Raw genomic sequence first — 18184 nt, forward strand, 5'->3', positions numbered from 1 at the left:
GGAACTGCTAATAGAGAAAGGGGCAGGAGCTCCCTATTTTTTCATAAGCTTTCTGTTTTCGTTAACTTTTTCCTAAACCTCATGAAAATGTTCTTAATTTCCCACTTATGAGTGATTGACTGATATATTTTTTTGAAATTGGATTCTCCTGGTAATCTCTCTCATTTAAATTACCAAACAGGAACAATTGCTTCCTGTTACTGTAAGCTTAAAAAACCTTGAAAGATTAAGAATTTCTGATAGAGGTCAATGATTTTGCCCAAAAACCTAAAAATATTGCTTTCATTTTGATTAATATTGATTTGATTGTGATTTTTGTTTGCACTGAGCACGTGCATGTTGATGTATCACTTTGCAAAGTCACTGTTTTTGTGACTTTGAAGGCGTTCTTCTACACACTCCATTGTCACAGGACATTACTGTTACTTTTCTGTGGCAAAGTCCTAGCTCTCATGTATGAATCTACATGCTAGCAGCAACTCTTGTTGCTGCTAGCATGTAGATTGTGCCGACAAGTTCTCTAGAAGCTTATTACCGTCATAAAGGCCTAGGGCTGAGAAAGTCAAAACTGAGTGCCTCTCCAATTTAAAAATCTTGCTGTCCTAAACTTTAATTATATTGTAAATGCAATTAATTGCAGAGACATATTTCTAAAATGTTATTAATTCATAAAATATTTCTCAGAGTGAAACAAATCCCTGGTGTTGTGACCTGCCTGCTGCTTTTCGTGCTATAGATCATATGGTATGCCAGACAACAAACTATCCATCACATCTATTTAGGTATCCTATCAGGTTTATTCACGCTTCTTTTTTCCTGTGAGACATAAGAAAAAAATATTACATTTTTGTTATATCATAACACACAATATAAAAATGTTTTGAGTTATTCGGCTTATTTTGGTGTCATCCTGACTAACCTTTTAAGCCTTGATGCTGTATTTTGGCAATTGCCATTTTGGTAAAGAGTCTACAGTAAAAAAAAAAAAAATGTGTGTAAAACAACATAGATCTGTTATCTCTCATTGTTTAGACGTGTGCTGTGAATCTGTCTTGATATTTTGTGCCAGAAAAAAACTGGCAGGATTATATTCTTTAGTTGACTATTTGTTAATTCACAGTAAAGGCAATTTTTTCTCCCTTCAAGGCAACTCCACTTTGTCATTCACCAAGAAGATGCTGCCCTCTAGAGGTAAAGAGAGGTCTGTGCACATCATAGCACTGGTAACACCTTACTCAGTTTTATTACACTCAGCTTCTGGTGGAGATGGAGATATGGTACTGATGGGCATTTATACCCAAGGGAAAAAATCAACACTTTAAATGGTGAATTTCTCATTTACTTTTTCAATCTTTACACACTAATAAAGTCTCTTTTTATTCTGTACTGGATTTTTGAACCAAGACTCAAAGTGTCCTGGTGTAATATTTTGATGATTTTTAAATTTGTCAAAAGTTCTGATATAGCCATATTACTGTCAAAATGAAACTATGGTGGCAGCATCAGAGCAGGGGATGTTTAAGATTAACAAATGAAAGTTCAGGTTACTTGATGGAACCATTTCCAAGTACAATGAAAGCTATGGGGCCATTTTACTACCCTGGCTGAGTCCAAATACAGCAAACTAGAGCCACTAGTTTTTGTTTGTGGCTCCTGTTCCATCCCCTTTTCTTAGCATCAATAGTAAATACACTATTATAAGAAGGAAAGGCACTGCTGTGCCTTCTTGATGTCATTAGGGTTAGGGTTCTTTCCAAAAAAGAAGAAAAATTGACAAAAGTTATACACATGTCGATTAAATGAAGATGTGAAAATGTGCATGTTTCACACATAGTACATGTGAATAAAAATATAACAGGCGCTAAAGGCATGGAAGGAACTTCCCCAGTCCTCTTTGCTATATGAATCATTGATAGGAGGCTACTCTACCTACTTCCTCTTCCTACTCTACCTCCTTACTTACTGACGACACTATTCAGACAGCACTTATCTTTATGATCCCTGATGCACTACTTCTCTAGCTTAAGAGTCCTAACTGATTTGCTGCATTCAGATTGAGCCCCTGCTTTTGGAACCTCTGTAGTCTCGAAGGACTACAGAGAGGAGGTGGAGCAGCTTGTGGGCTGGTGCAGAGACAACAGCTTGATCCTGATCGTGAAGAAGACGAAGGAGATGAGCATAGACTTCAGGAAGAAATGGCCGAACCACGCTCTACTGCTCATCAACAGCTGAGCTGTAGAGGTGGTCAGCAGCACCATATTCCTGGGGGTGCACATCACAGACCTCACCTGGACTATGAATACCTCCTTAATGGTCAAAAGGGCACAGAAGCGCATGTAGTTCCTGCAGAGGATGAGGAAAGCCCAACTGCCCCCACCAATCCTCACCACCTTCTACAGAAGCACCATAGAGAGCATTTTGACCAGCTTGGTCACTGTGTGGTGTGGAGGCTGCAGCATCTCAGACTGGAAGAACGTGAGAAGAGTAGTGAGACCAGCATAGAGGACCATCATGGCCCTTCCCTCCATTAGGGGCATTTCATGCCAGCTCTGCATGTCCCAAGCCGGTAACATCATCAACTCCCTCTCACAACCACACCATGGAATGTTCTCCCTGCTGCCCTCTGGAACCAGGACCAGAAGTTTCTACAACTGCTTTTTGTCAGCTCCCATAGGACAGTTGAACTGTTGAAAGTCTAATCAATTCCAAAATCGAGATCGAGTCCAAAATCGAGATTCTGCATCACTCTTGTAAACATCATATTTGCACTATATGCAAATTTTCAAATCATTTCAGTGTTCTACTGCATTTTGCACCATATTTGTTTATTTATTTTGCACTGCTTTCAACCTTACTTATCAATGCCTTTTGCACCATGTCCTTAAACTGGTTTTCCTTTTATCCTACACTGTTTACATTTTGATCACTGCTGCACTTTATAAATCCAAACATTTTGGATTCCCTGCTTATCTGCTCATTTAAAGTCTAAAAACGGTATGCATCGAAATTCAGTTTCATAGACACTCTGAGTACAAAGTGACAATAAAGTTTGTCTAAGTCTAGGTCTATGTCATGATTTTGGCGCTGATGGCTGGGTTGATTGCTCATTTTATTCACCTCTCTAGCTCAACCCTGTTCCTCACCACTCATCAGATCCACCTGTTTTGGTTTCCTATTTAAGCTGCCAGTTTCCCAGCCATCAGTGGCAGATTATTCTTGAGCCTTTGATGTTGAGAGTTCTCTAGCGTTTCTGTTGTGTTCTGATTGCTTGATCCTGATCTGTTTCTGTATTTGGACCTTTAAGCCTGCCTGCCCCTGTTTTATTAGTTTGCCTGCCTGTCTAGGGACTCTTGTCAGATTGTTCTGTGGACTGAACCTGGATCTGCCTCTTGACTTCACCCTGTGAATTACCCTGTCTTTCTTTGAAAGCTCGGAACTGCTCCTGCTCCTAGAATTCTCTAGCGTCTGCTGCGTTTTTTTCAGTCAACCGGCTGGAATCATCCTCATTCTCTGAATGAGGATGAACTGAACTGTCAAACCAGGTCAGTGACTTGCACATCCATAATCTTCCTCCATCAGCTAATCGCAGTCACTAACCTGTGTTTCTCTCCAATAGACTTTCCTGCTTCAGATGCCCTCGCCGCATAGCCACTGCAGAATCTGTCTTGTTTGAATAAACGCTTTTTTTTAGAAATCCACTTTGCGTCTTGCCTGAATTCTGGGTCCTACATTCTGAGCTTATTACAGTCTAAATCTAAGTGAATCATTTTAAAGTACTTCACATTGTTTGTGGTTACAGTCTTCCAAATAGAAATACAGAAGGCATCATTCTGTTCTGGCTCTTGAAGGAGGCGGTCGCACCTCCCTGCTCTGTCCCTCCTTTGCTGGGTCTTGTCTTTTCTGAGCTCTCTCTTAATACCACCCGCACTCAAAATAATTGATCTGGTCAGTTGGTCTCTCAATGCAATTGATCCAATTTACTTAACTGGAAGACAGGGAAAAGGAGACATGTCCTGTCCTGCCGAGAAATACTTTGTGGGATACATCATGGACTCCTGGAAGGCTTGGAGAAAGGTGTGTCTCACAATGTTGTCAGTGGAGGATAATGAAGATGTATGGATTCTTGGTTCTATGATACTCTGATTTCTCCTGTTTGGATTTGGAGGATACCTGATGTATCTACAATTACAGAGGATGTCAGCGGTAGTTTTGGCATTGATCCGGCAGCGGTCGATGCCCTCACAAAGGCTGTGAACGAGCAAGACAGGGAGATGACTGGCATGCTGGGTGCAATGGAACGTAGGCTGGCTGCGGTGGTTGAACTCAAATGTTAGATGGAATAATAATCTTGGATATGCACGATTGTATAGCCAGCGAGGGAAAGACTCAAGGCTGATAGAAAATTTCCTGAGCAGCCAGCTCTCAAAACAATAAGTGTTATTCTGGATTCGGCCTCCCCGATGTATCTAATCTCCCCTGGATGTTATGGCAAAAGGGCTCAGAAAAACTGCTCCTCCCCTACCCATAAACATCTGTGGATGCGCCCAGAAGGGTTGATAAATTTCCATCTCATCAAGGTCATTGCCAGTGGTCAGTGTTCACGGACATATTAAAAGCTCTCATCATACACACACAACTAATTTCTGAAATGTCAGATTGACTTCATGTGACTCCGCCTCTGATGTGACCCTCTGCTGAAATGTCTGTCTCGTGTTTTAATGTCCTTTTTTTGTGCTGAGGATTTTTTGATATTTCAAACTGTATCCTTTCAAGGATAAAGTGTGAAATATGTGTGGCTCCTATCTTTCCACGCAGATTAAGGCAACGCTATAGGTAACCGCCTGGGACCTGGGAAGCATCGTAATCGGTGGGAACCTGGCAAGCCATAAGAATGTGCCAAAGGCAGCGATCTGCTGCACGCATGGCCTAAGAAAATCTGTTCCCCCTCTCAGCCCCCCCCACCCCAATGTATGCGATGTATTGTGATGAACGGTTTGTACTGAAACTGAAAGCTCGGTTGCAATGTAAATTGTAGTTGACAATAAAGATTGATTGATTTACATAATTAGACTAACATTGAATACATGACAGCCATTAGCATTAAGCTATGATTGAGCTCAATGCAGACAGGTATAAAGAACCGTTTTGATTTTATACGCACATTTTACAACATAAGGTTACCAGCTGAAAAAATAATAATTTTTTTCAAGCCCGATATATGACACGGATGTTACGCAAAAAAGTAATAGATACCTCTTAAGTGATACTGATTGGTTTACTGTAGTTCACTATAAATAAACATCACTATAAAATCATTGTATGAAGACAGTCTCTCTTTGCTCTCTGGCTCTTTATAATGTTCTGCATATTTAATATTTAATTTAATATTTTATACATGCATATTTAACAAATTGCCAGTATCTATTGGTCTAATACCATGCTCAAATTTGAAAGGATGTCCATTATCTTATCGATCAGAACATGTTAAGAAAAGATGAAACATCAGATTCAGTTTATTTAGATACACAGCTCACCTCAAACCATCGGCTAGTTTGCTTTTTGTTTGATGGCAGGTGTATTTTACGGAATGATGGTGTAAGGAATCCAGTTTGTGTGGGTTGTTTTTGTGTTTTTCTCACTCTCCACCACCAGGTGGTGCCCTATCCTCGTTGGTCCTCCTGCACACCTGCGGCTCGTTGGTTCATCACTGATGAGTATTTGAGCAGTTGACTGCCACTACCTTTACGCCAGACTGTTTGCCAGTTTTGGGTACTCTAGCCAAACTGAGATTAGCTGAGTCTACCTGAGCCTTTGTTTCACTGAGTTTAACTTTGTTTTTTGTCTTTGCCTTTCGGCAGGAAGCCTTCCGGCAAACTGGATGTTTGGCCTTCTCCCCCTGGAAGGACTGTTTGTGTTCACACTAAGCAGGGGAAAAACCTCCACACGACCAGTTCAAGTTCCCACGGAAATCCAAGTGGCTGTCCGCTCAATTGCTCCTCAGGGTCCAACCAAAACCAACCTGTCCGCCCTCCAATGAGTAACCCTTCCTCTGGATAAACCCACACCTTCTGGATTCAAGGAGAAGAAAGAAACCCACTCCAACGTGAGACCAGTTTTCACAGTATTCAAGAACTCAATCCAATTTCCTACGGCCCCTGAACTAATCTCTGTGAACTTCCCTTTTCACTTCTAGTTCTGATTCACCAGCTCTCTGAGTTCCAGATTCCACCCCCTGAGGTTCATCTCAATAAACTTGTTAAACTTTTTCCCTCGTTCTCTGAGTGGTTTTTTGCATGTGGGTCAGATCTCTTAAAAGCATCATGACAGATGGTGCATAAATTGTACCATCAAACAACACAGACCTTTTGTTTTGTACACTGCTGATCATACTTTTGTGTTTTAACACAAATTTCACTTAATATTAATGTTAACCCTCTTTAGTGCATCACTACAGTTAACATATTTTGTAAATACAGAAGAGGTTCATCTTATAACTCAGTAACTGCAATTCCTTCAGTGCAACAGAAAAAATGTGCAATATTAGCCAGAGGAAACACAGTGTACTATAGTATGACTGGAACCTAAAGTCTAATAACTGCTTTCTGAAAACAGCCTCATTAAAGGCAGAGCTGTGATGAGAGGTTTCAATTCCTTATTAGGGTTAAATTTGTCTGTAGCTGCAGAGATAAATCAAGTCACTGAGTCTTTATAGAGTTTGACCTGCAGCACACAAACCATAAACTGTTTCAGTTCCATTTCAAATGCTCTCCACTCGTATGCGCTTGTATAGCTTGTTTCCATACTGAGTGTAAAAGGCCCAGTTAAGGTTGGGCCCACAATCATATGATTTGAATGGATTTAGAGATTAAAATTAAAGTGTTATGTTGAAGAAGAAAAACAGCTTTTGTAATCATGCTTGGACATTTATCAACGTCAAGTTAAAAGACCAACTTTCTCGATCTTCTTCCTGCAGCTTAAAAAAAAAACAAATTCAAAATCAGAGTGTTATAAAATGTAAATGGTCATTGGGTCTCTTACCTTTATTTCCTAATAGGTTTTTGGATAACATTGGCATAGATGTTGTTTATCTGCATCTCATGCTGAAAAAAATGGACAGAATAGTTTTATCCACTGTAGAGACAGTCGACATATTTGTAAGTACAGCAGCTCATCCTTTAAATACTAACCTGCAAGAATTTTATTATTTATCTCTTTATTTAATTTACTATAAATATTAAGCTGCATTCTGTCTCTACAGCCCACACTGGATGGTGTGTTTTAATGCAACCCTCAGAGCTGCTGTAAATGCATTACTTTTTCAACACTGTAGAATACTTTCAAAGTTGCATTTTACAGCGATACCCTAAATATGTTGGGATTTGTTTTCTTTGCAGTTCTCCCCCTCCTCTGTAAGTACACTCCTCTGCTAAATTATCCTACAGTCATCGTGAGGCCGTCTTTCTGAACCTCAAGCTAGAGCCAAACTGGGTGGTATTACTGGTCAATGAAAGAAACAATGAAGGATAAAAAAGATCTGGTCTATAACTGTACTACTGTTAAGATTAAAAGGGAGAAGTTGATAGATGGGGAAATAAATAAGGTTGGAACAATATGCTAAAGCAGATGTGTGTAGTCTTAAAGGTATAGTGGAGGATTTTTTGTGAATTTTTGAGAAAACCCACCCTACCAACTTAAGAAAAAAAAAATACAAATGCACATGCACAACCCTGTACCTGCTCCCGAGAGGCAACACCTATTAAACACGTGCGAGAGAAGGGCAATTTATTTTGATTATCCACTCGGAAAAAGAAAATCCTCCACTATACCTTCAAAAGCTGTGCACCAGACGTTTATTATTGACAGTAAAGCTGTGGTTGGAGAGCTAGTGAGATTTTTAAGCTACACCCTCCCCCGCGCACTTGAACTTTCAAAGCAGAACTGGGCAAAGCAGAGGGGAGCAGACTCAGCCATTACTTCAAGGTGAATGGTACCTCAATCACATTGAAGTAAACTAAATTTCTTTTGTTGCTTTAAAAGTAGCATACTTTTAAAGTAGCATGTTAAGTTGAGAAATAGTCCCACTAACCATACAAGTTTTGGCAAGTTCATTTTAGTGACCTCACGAGTTTTGCGATGAGGTGCTGTGAATATTTCCGGCAACAGCCAAACATGGTGAGCGTGCAAATAGAGGAGGAGGGAGAGAGATGAGAGCATCTGATTTGTTTCCATTCAGATAGAATGGCTGCGATTGGTCAGAGTTTTCACAGTCTTGCAGCTGAATACATAAAGTATTAACTACTCATAGGAAGGAAGGCCTTCAATACAACAAAATGTATTTCTGGACAGATCTCTCTCTTTAATACTGAAATAAAAAAAACATGTCTGTCACAAACAAAACTGTTACTGCGTTTCACTAACTACTGAAATTAAAATCCACATCTGCTTCAGTGCAGCTATATGTTCGTATTTTTAAAACTGTTAATTTTTTTCATTCTTTGTCAAGTTTAGAAAAGAGAAAGCAACTGCATTCATTTCCTTTGACTTTACACTTCATGAGCTGCAAAGGCAATGCAGAAGTATCATAAATGTGTTTACGGTCAAGCATGGTTGCTAGTTTCCCAACAATATTTAAACATACTAAGAGTTATTTGCTTTGCAGGTTTTTAACTGTACAGGAAATGTATTGGACTGCATCAATACTCACAAAGTGATGACCTTCACAGGTTGAATCTTGACCTGCATCAAAAGAAAATTGATCTTTTAAATTGTTTTCATTTACATTTTAAAGATAAAAACCCACTTCTGCTTTTCTCTGAACTACTGCTTCTGCACAATGCGTTGGTTACTAGGAAGACAGTTTCAAATAAATCCCTTAAGGGAGTTAGATGTGAGAAGGAGAACTAAAATAAAGCTGTTCTGCAAAGGAACAGGGCTTGTTGCTACACACCATGCCAAGCTTGCAACCCACGAATTAAAGGGGCCTATGGCTTTATTAAAATTTTTACACTTCATATTGAGAAAAAAGAACAAAAACATACTGACACACACATAAATGAACCAATTTGTTGGTATTTATGTTGTATTAAAGAAACAACACAGCTATTTTGCTCACCACTGAGTGAAAAACATGGTTACAGAGGAACCAACGCTCTCTCATCAAGGGTTTCTGGGCTTGTTAATGTTTCAGACTTGCACAGATCAATCGGGCAACGCTCTGAAATTAGCCGGTTTTCACTTGGTCAGCAGAGACCTGCAACTGGCTTGTCTTTATGAAGACAGCTGATTTTTAGCACAGTTTGTTGCGTTTTTCTCTCTTAGGCATGTTTCTCTTGCCCTTGGTCTTTTGTATGTTTTTCAGATGGCGCCATAACTGGTGTAGGTACCTAATCTGCAGGGGACCCTGCCCCTGCTGATGACAACGCCACCCAGACAGATTGCACCCGTTCCTTAAAGGTACAATGGAGGATGTTCTTTTTGCGGGTGGATCATCAAAATAATTGATCCGCCTAATTGTCAATCATTCTGACGATATGTTTATATAAAGCGGTCCTAAGTGCTTGTCCCCATTTTCTGTTACCGGTGGTGATCGGACATAGTGGAAATATTGCAAATCTCCTTTTGGACAAGAATAACATAGCGCAGACGGCGCTTCAAAACTGAGCATTAATCAAAAATATCTGCGAAAAGCTCAATGCGACACACTGCGGTGGGAAGATAACCAGCCCTTAACAATACAGATGTTACTGACTTGGCACACAAGTCAGTAGCATTATTATGGTTGTCTGGGCAACAACATTGCTTTATGTCATTGTGACAACATTCAGCCAGTGATGTAGTGTAACGTCACGGGAAAACGCATGGCCTGAGCAGATCTGTTTCTTACACACTGGAAAAACAATCTATAAATAAGTAACAATTTCTTATATTAAGTGTATTTACCCTTAATTTGAGTAGGTAAATTAGATAGTTTGCCAATTGAATTTGTATTTTTACTTTTAAAACACGATTATAAGATAAAATGCACTTAAAATAAGACAATGTAATTGTGTTTTCTTATTTAAAGAGTAAATTGTCTTGTTCCATTGGCAAAATGTCTGTTTTACCTCCTCAATCCAAAAACAAATGCACTTATTTTAAGAAAAACTGACTTATCTAGATTTTGATTTTTTCCAGTACACTGGAACGTGAAAGCCAGCCGTAGCGCTGGAAACTTTGCTGGCTCTCATCTACAAAGAGTTGTCTTTCCTTACCTGTTTACAGGTGTTTCTGCAATTGCTTTTTAGAATTCTTTGCTTAAAGTTGTTCATAGTTTTAAACTGAAAAAAGCTTGTTTATGTACAACTGTTAAAAGTTGCCACTATCAGTGTTGTGCATGAACGCTTTCAATGAATGGTGAACTGAAATGATAAGTTTTGAAGTAATTAAAGTAAATGAGAGTGACTTTAACTCTCAAAATAATGAGCGACAAACTTAGCCCACTTTTGTGTTCAATTGATAACGACAGTTTTCATTGGATAACGTCAGGTTCTATGGCACTTATTACTGCAAACAGCATGGCAGACCAGCATGTCTACTGCTAGTACTAATCTGCTCCATTCAGATCTGCTGGTATTTCTGATGCTAGTTTAGCAGTGTGCTTTGCAGAGATTTATGAAAGAACAAAGGAAGACTTGGACAGAAAAAAAACAACATTTTTTTCTGCAAACTGCCCACCAGGACATAACAAACAAGTCCAAATCTCAGCCATGTCCACTTCAAATTTAAAGCGACAAAGGAAGTTAAAGCATCTGAGTTATTTTTGGACATATCTACTACTGAATGAGGAATTTTAGAAATTATTTTGTTCCTAAACCTTCCGCAGAACCTGAATGTTCCTGTATGTTTCTAAAAGTCGTAGGACAACTCTCTGTAAAATTGGAAGCTTAAAAAGACAACTTTATCTCGTGTTTTAAAAAGTAGAATAAAAAAACTAAATAGTAATTAGCTTGTACTTTTAGTGTGCATGTATCAATTAGAGGATTATACAGTCATTTACACACTAATGATGTTGTGCTACATGCAACAACAGCTGGCCATCTGACCACCAACAGCAGGTAAGGCGGGTAAAGCAAGTGTCTTGCCCAATGAAAAGCACAGGGTAGTGGTAGCCTAGTGGTTAGGGCATAGAGCTTGGAATCCTGAGGTTCAGACTTCTGAACCAGACTCCCACAGACTGAGTCTCTTAGCAAGACCCTTAAACCCACACTGTGCCCCTGGCGCTGCACGATGGCAGCCCACTGCTCCCCAAGGTGGATGGGTCAACTGCAGAGGTACATTTCTCGTATGTGAGATCAATAAAGTTCATTATTATAAAAAAAAAGTGATAAAGATCTGAGAAGGCTTTTGTCAGTATGATGAAATAAAGCAGAAATCTTTACCATTGAAGGGTAAATAAGGCAGTGGTTTGACCAACCCTTTTTTACTATGTTGTTATATTTAAATAATATTAATTCTGTTCTGTTAAAAAGACAATTTTATCCCTGACTGTATGACCTGTACTATATGAACACCGTTGATTTTTGTAAGTGACTTTAAAGTCGGGGACCCTTTTTTTCTTTGGTGGCATTTATTTTTCTTGAAAAGTTTGTGTCATGATCTTGGCGCTGATGGTTTGGTTTTTTCCTTTGCTCCTTGCTCCCCTGTCTAATTGGTTCTGCGGATGATTATCGCAGATCATTTCCACCTGGTTCCTCTACTATTTAACTGACTGAACTTTGAATCAGAGATCCGCCCCACAGCAGACGAGCAGCCCCGCGCACCTGTTTTGTTAAATAAACGCTTTGAACTTTCCCACTGCCTGTCTCGCCTCGAATTCTGGGTCCAATATTCTGAGATCATTACAGAATAACCTGGCCAAAACATGGACCCATCGGCAGACGGGCAGTGGCGAAATGACGTGGATCAAAGCATATCCCGGCTAGAATCGGGCATGCAGGAGATCCTCGATTAACTGCGTAATCAGGCTGCTCCAGCTCCTCCGCCTGTGACAGCTGCCGCGCCCTTGTCTTTTACTGATAGTCCAGCTTCTCTCGAACCGCGTCTGTCCCCTCCGGAAGTGTTTAAAGGGGATCCTGATCAATGCAGAGCTTTCCTGATTCAGTGCAAGATTCATTTTGAGTTACAGCCCTCTGCTCTTCCTTCTGATCGTGCCAAGGTGGCCTACGTTATGTCTCTGTTAGCGGGAAAGGCCAAATTATGGGGGACGTCAGGGTGGCTCAATAAACCTGAACTCTGCAGCTCTTATAAAATTTTTCTTTGGAACTAATCCAAGTTTTTTTACTTGGTTCTTCCTAGCAGGGAAGCCTCCAGGGGACTTTTGACTCTCAGACAGGGAGATCGGTGTACGATGTACTCCATCACTGACTTCCACCTGCTATCTGCTGACTGTTCCTGGAATGAGGATGCCCTCATGGAAGTTTTTTTCTTTGGCCTGCGGGAAAGCATCAAAGATGAGCTTTCGACCCGCAACTACCCCCTGACTCTGAAGCAGCTGGAGGACCTTGCCAACCGGATTGACCCTCACCTCACTGAGCGTCGCAGGGAGAGGAGAGCACTGACGACAGCCTTCCCTCAACCTGCTCTTCACTCTGCACCCTATGCTCCTACGTCAGCCCCTGGTCCGGCTCGGATGCCGGAGCCCGAACCGATGCAGCTGGGACGCACATGCCTCTCCAAGGAGGAGAGAGCACGTCGAATCAGCTGTCATCTCTGTCTCTACTGTGGCAGTGATGGACACTTCCTCAGTTCTTGTCCTTCTAGGGGTAAAACTAGGCTGGGACGCACCTGACTCCCTGCCTCCCCAGCTCTCCTGTTACCTAAGACTCGTTTGGTTTCTTTCAGAACCCCAGATCCTTCAGTAACCTCGGCCCCAGCACCCCCAGAGCCTGATGCGGATTATTTTTCTCCCCCTTCCTCTGAGTCTGGTTTGGTGGATTTCTATTATGGGGATAGAGAGGACCTCTTTCCCTTACGTTCACCTCCACCCACCCGATTCAGAGAGGGGGGCCCTGCCTTCACGGTCAGCCGCCTCATCAGGTCTAGGAGGATAGGCAGTGGGCTCCAGTATTTGGTTGACTGGGAGGGTTATGGACCCAGGGAAAGGTCCTGGATTCCGGCCCGGTTGATCCGGGATCAGGACCCCCACTACGGGGATCATCCTGATCAGCCTGTTGGGGCGTCTGGAATCTGCCCTTGAAGGGGGGGTTCTGTCATGATCTTGGTGCTGATGGTTTGGTTTTTAACTTTGCTCCTTGCTCCCCTGTCTAATTGGTTCTGCGGCTGATTATCGCCGATCATTTCCACCTGATTCCTCTACTATTTAAGTTGTGTGTTTGCCTCCCATCAGCGCCAGGTTATTCGTGAGTTTTGGTGAGACTTTTCCTATTAATCTGTCTGTTTTCCTGCTTATGACCAGTTTTCTGCCCTGTGGATCTCGAGTTTTGCCTTGCCCCTGTCTGCTCTGTTTGTTGCATCTGGTCCTGGATTCGACCTGCTTCTGAACCTGGAACTGTCTCCTGACTTCGGCCTTGGATTTCCCTTCTGGACTCTTTTGCTGCTCGGCGTCTGCTTCTCGCTCTCTAGGAATGCTGGGGGCGTCGCCCGCCGCAACTGCGGTCAAACCTCCGCGAACGGACTGAACTTTAAATCAGAGATCCGCCCTGCAGCAGACGAGCAGCCCCGCGCACCTGTTGTTGGGATCTGGAGATGTACCACTTTTCTCCAGCAGAGTGCACTGTGGGTCTCCTGGGCTGGAGCCCTCCAGCACACCTGACGTTCATCAACCCATCAGGAGACCTGCCTTCATAAGCAGCAACCAGACCTTCCTTCAATGCCGCAGTGTTGACCTAGTTTGGTTAGCGAACCTGAGCCTCTGTTACCTGAAAGAATCTTTGTTATCTCATGAGAGAAACCTGATTCTAATCTGCCTCTGTCTTTGCTCACAGGAAACCTGTCTCAAGTCTGAAGCTCTGGATGAGCTTAACCTGCCTGCCAGCCCTGGTGAGCCAAACCTGAAGATTCCAATCTGGATTTCTCCAGCTGCTCTCAGAGAAAAGCTGGAAACTCTGATCAAGGTCTGCCAATCATAGTCAGAAGTTAGACGCTGCTGCTGCTTTGTGCACTCTGCTGAACCAACAGTCTCTGGACCCAACCGGTTCCCTCTCTCACAAGCAAAGCCTGGACTTCTTCAAGGTAGACTCTGAATTATCAAAAGACTCAATTAATCATCTGACTGCCTGGCTAATCAAACTGTCCGTCTCTGCAGACATCAGTGAACCCAACCCGGACCAGTACCTGAACCAGTTCATGTCTTTGTGTGAAAACCTTTTTCAATAACCTCTGTTAAACTTTTACTCAGCCTCCGTTTGTGTTCTGCATGTGGGTTTAGCCTTAAACCAATCATGACACCTGTTTTGTTAAATAAACGCTTTGAACCTTCCCACTGCCTGTCTCGCCTCGAATTCTGGGTCCAATATTCTGAGATCATTACAGTTTGCGCCCTCTGGGCTTTCCGCTTTTACGTGTTGACCCGTGGTAGAGGTGACGGCTGTTCATTTCTCATCAGAATACACTAGGTTCAGTTTGATTTGAACATTTTTAGGTATAAAAACAATCATTCATGAAATGAATGAACCTTTGCAACATCAAATCTCTGACTGTAAAGTCAAACTAAGTGTGTGGACTGATATGTGGTTGAAGCATCACTCACAGCTGAATAAATGATTGGTTCACACTCTGACAGAACAACATTTGAACTTCTGACTGCATCAGATATTCATCAGAACTGTTGATGTCAGAAACATCTGTCCAACACAAGCATTAATAAGAAGGAAAGAGTCTGACAGCATAAAATCATTCAGGTCTACATACTCACTGGTCAGAACATTCAGAAACACAGAGCCATCATAGGTGGATCCTGAACCAAGTCGACAGTAATAACCTCCAGCATCTTCAGCAGTGATGTTGTTGATGATCAGAGAGCAGTTACTGTCCACATTTAACCTGGCAGCTCGAGGGGATGGAACAACTTTTCCATCCTTAATCTGCTGTTGATGATTAATGTTTGAATCTCTGTCATAAAACCAGTTAACAGTGGAGCACGAGGAAGAAGATGAAGAACTGCTACAAGATAGAAAGACATCATCTCCAGATCTGTGATACTTAAAATCTCCTCTGGTGCCTGCAGTAAAGAAAGTTAAGTTGGACATAATTCATCCTCACAATTCAACACATGACTTAGAAAGTCATTTATTTGCATTATTATCTACAATCTATTGTTAATATTTTTACCCATTTTCATATCATCAGTTATTGACATCTTACACCCACGTTAGGTGATAACATTCAGACAGCATAAGAAAAAAATACAATAAATCTAACTTTTCTGAACTTCCTTTACACAAATACTGGGTCAAAAAGTGAATTGCTGCTACTGCTGCTTAAATTAACGCTTGCAAATATTTTCATCCCTCTTTAAACTGCCGTCATAAATCAGTGTGTCCTTTAATTTGTCTCAGCTTCATTCAAAAGTAAGCAGATGTTTACCTTTAAACTGAAGAACAACGATCAGAATCAGTTCCAGACCCAACATCTCCTGTCCTTCTATCAGCTGCTGAACACTGAGAGACGTTTCTCTGCTGCAGATCTGAAAATACTGATGCTATTTCCTCTTTGTGATTGAATTAATGTTTAAAAAGAAATTCACACCAACACCCACATGTTATCGTATTGATGTCGTCACGCTTGTGTCTAGTAGAATCCCATTTGTAAATACTGCCCCATACAGTTCAAGGGGAGCGTTGGCCTAGTTGTTAGAGCAGTGCTATGAGAAGGTTGCATGCACCCGGTTCGATCCCCACGGCCAGAGCCTCCACTCAAGGTTCCTGAGCAAAACCCTCAACCCAACTCTGCTCCACAAGGGGATGGGTTAAATACAGAAGTAAATTTCTCCAATGTGAGATTGGGGAGTGGCAGCCTAGTCATTAGGGCATTGGAATCCAGGGTTCAAACACCACTCCCAAAGCCTGCCACTCTGACTCCCTGAACAAAGAACCTTGACCCCACACAGTTCCCCGGGCGCCGCACAATGGCAGCCCACTGCTCCCAAAAGGGATAGGTTAAATGCAGAGAGTTTGTTTCATTACTCTGTACTTGTGACAGTCTAATAACAATAAAATGCTGGGGAGAAAAAAAAGGAAATAGCTCCTTTACTGCTTATTCTACCCATCAAAGAGTGCATCAGATAGCTCAAAGTAATTCAAATTGAGGAAATAGAATTTTCTGTCTGTATGATTTGATTGATTCATCTCTTTAAAGGAGAGTGACAGGTTCAAATGCAAAGCGCATGGCGAAACATGCTGCAAAAACATGCAGGATGCAAACACCGCTGTGAAGTTAGTTTGAAGTAGGATATTGGATTTTCAAGCTCCCTGGAGTTAGCGACACCTAGCTCCAGATTAAGGAATTAAGACCTCGACCAGATGCTCTCTGTTACTTCTTCTTGTCATGCTCAATGGTTGACTAGGCACCTCTAAATTCTGGTTTCTGTCATCAGTGTTGGGACGTTACTTTGAAAAACTTATTAGTTATAGTTACTAGTTACTTCTCCCAAAAAGTAACTGAGTTACTAACTGAGTTACTCCACTTTACATCAGCAAATCTCATCCCCACTCTCTCATGACAAGGCACGCACAAGTCCTATCATGAAGAAAAGGTTCATTGTGCGACCTGAGTACTGTGCAGTAACAGGGTGTCGGCAATGGTAACTGCGTTATAGTTACAGGCAAAGTAATTAGCTAGATTGCCTCGTTACTAAAAAAAGGTTCCTTTCAACACCGTTACCCCCATCACTGTCTGTCGTCTACTGAAATGCTTCATTACCTCTTTATCATGGTCTTGGTTCTGTTGTGCTTTACTTTGGTCCTTGTTTTCTAGTTTTATTGGTTAAATTCCTATTTTGTTGTAGTTTCTAGATTTATGTTCTCAGGTTTTTCTGTGGTTTTCCTTTGTTGCCCTCTTGTGTGTGTTCCTTTTCCCTTGGCTCCCTCGTTGTCTCCTCTCACACCTGCTTCTTTTCAGCTGGTTAGCCCTGCCTTTGTCTCAGTCAGCTACATATACTCTCCCTCTGCTATACTGCTCCCTTGTCTTTGCTGTCCTCCCATGCTGTTGTCTGCCAGCCTCGTCTCTCCCTGGCTCCTCGTGTTTGGTTTCCCTAGATGTCTCCATAGTTCTGGTTTGCTTTTCATTATTAGATGGATTTTTGGATTTCTGCCTTTGTTTAATGTTTCTCTCCATTAAACCACATAAGTCTCCTCAGCCTCTCTGCCTATGCATTTGGGTCCCCAAACCACAACCTAACCTTGACAATAGGAACCAACCAAAATGGACCCAGCAGAGCCCAGTCTGGACACCCTGAGGGATTTTTTCATCAATCCAGGCAATACTCTGGACTCAATATCCAATCAAACACCGCCTTGGAAGATGGTGATTGCGGCTGGCCAACTGAAGCAAATTTTCCTCACAAACTCCAAACTCATTTCTCCCCCATTGTTGTCTGAACTGTTTGAAGAGTTGGAGTGGAACCACCAAGCAGCAAGCGCCGAACTCTTCAACAGACCTCCACCACCCAAACCATCACTTCATCTCCTTCCTACTCTGCTTTCAATCGCCTCCTCTCCGGTAGGTCAGCCTGACGCCTCCACTTCCTCTCCGGCGGGTCAGCCTGACGCCTCCACTCCCTCTCCGGCGGGTCAGCCTGACGCCTCCACTCCCTCTCCGGCGGGTCAGCCTGACACCTCCACTCCCTCTCCGGCGGGTCAGACTGACGCCTCCACTCTCTCTCCGGCGGGTCAACCTAACGCCTCCACTCCCATGGGTCAGCCAGCTTCTAGCGTTAGCTCCCCTCGTAACCAGGTCAATTTTTCCCTCAGTCTCAGTCGTCACCTCCATGAGCAACAGCTAGCCCGCTTCTTTGAAGAGACTCAAAATGGTACCCATGATTACACCCCCTGCAGTCAGAACTCCCCATCTAGAGGAGTCTCAGTTATGGGGCTTCTTTTATGGGGAGAGGGAAGATCTTTTCCCTTTCCTGCCACCTCCATCAGCTCCAGTGCCCATTAGCAGGCCAGTTTCTCTAGGTCCAGTGCCC

Source organism: Cyprinodon tularosa, unplaced genomic scaffold (assembly GCF_016077235.1).
Source record: "Cyprinodon tularosa strain WSP-4 unplaced genomic scaffold, ASM1607723v1 ctg338, whole genome shotgun sequence".
In the NCBI taxonomy this organism is placed as follows: Eukaryota; Metazoa; Chordata; class Actinopteri; order Cyprinodontiformes; family Cyprinodontidae; genus Cyprinodon; species Cyprinodon tularosa.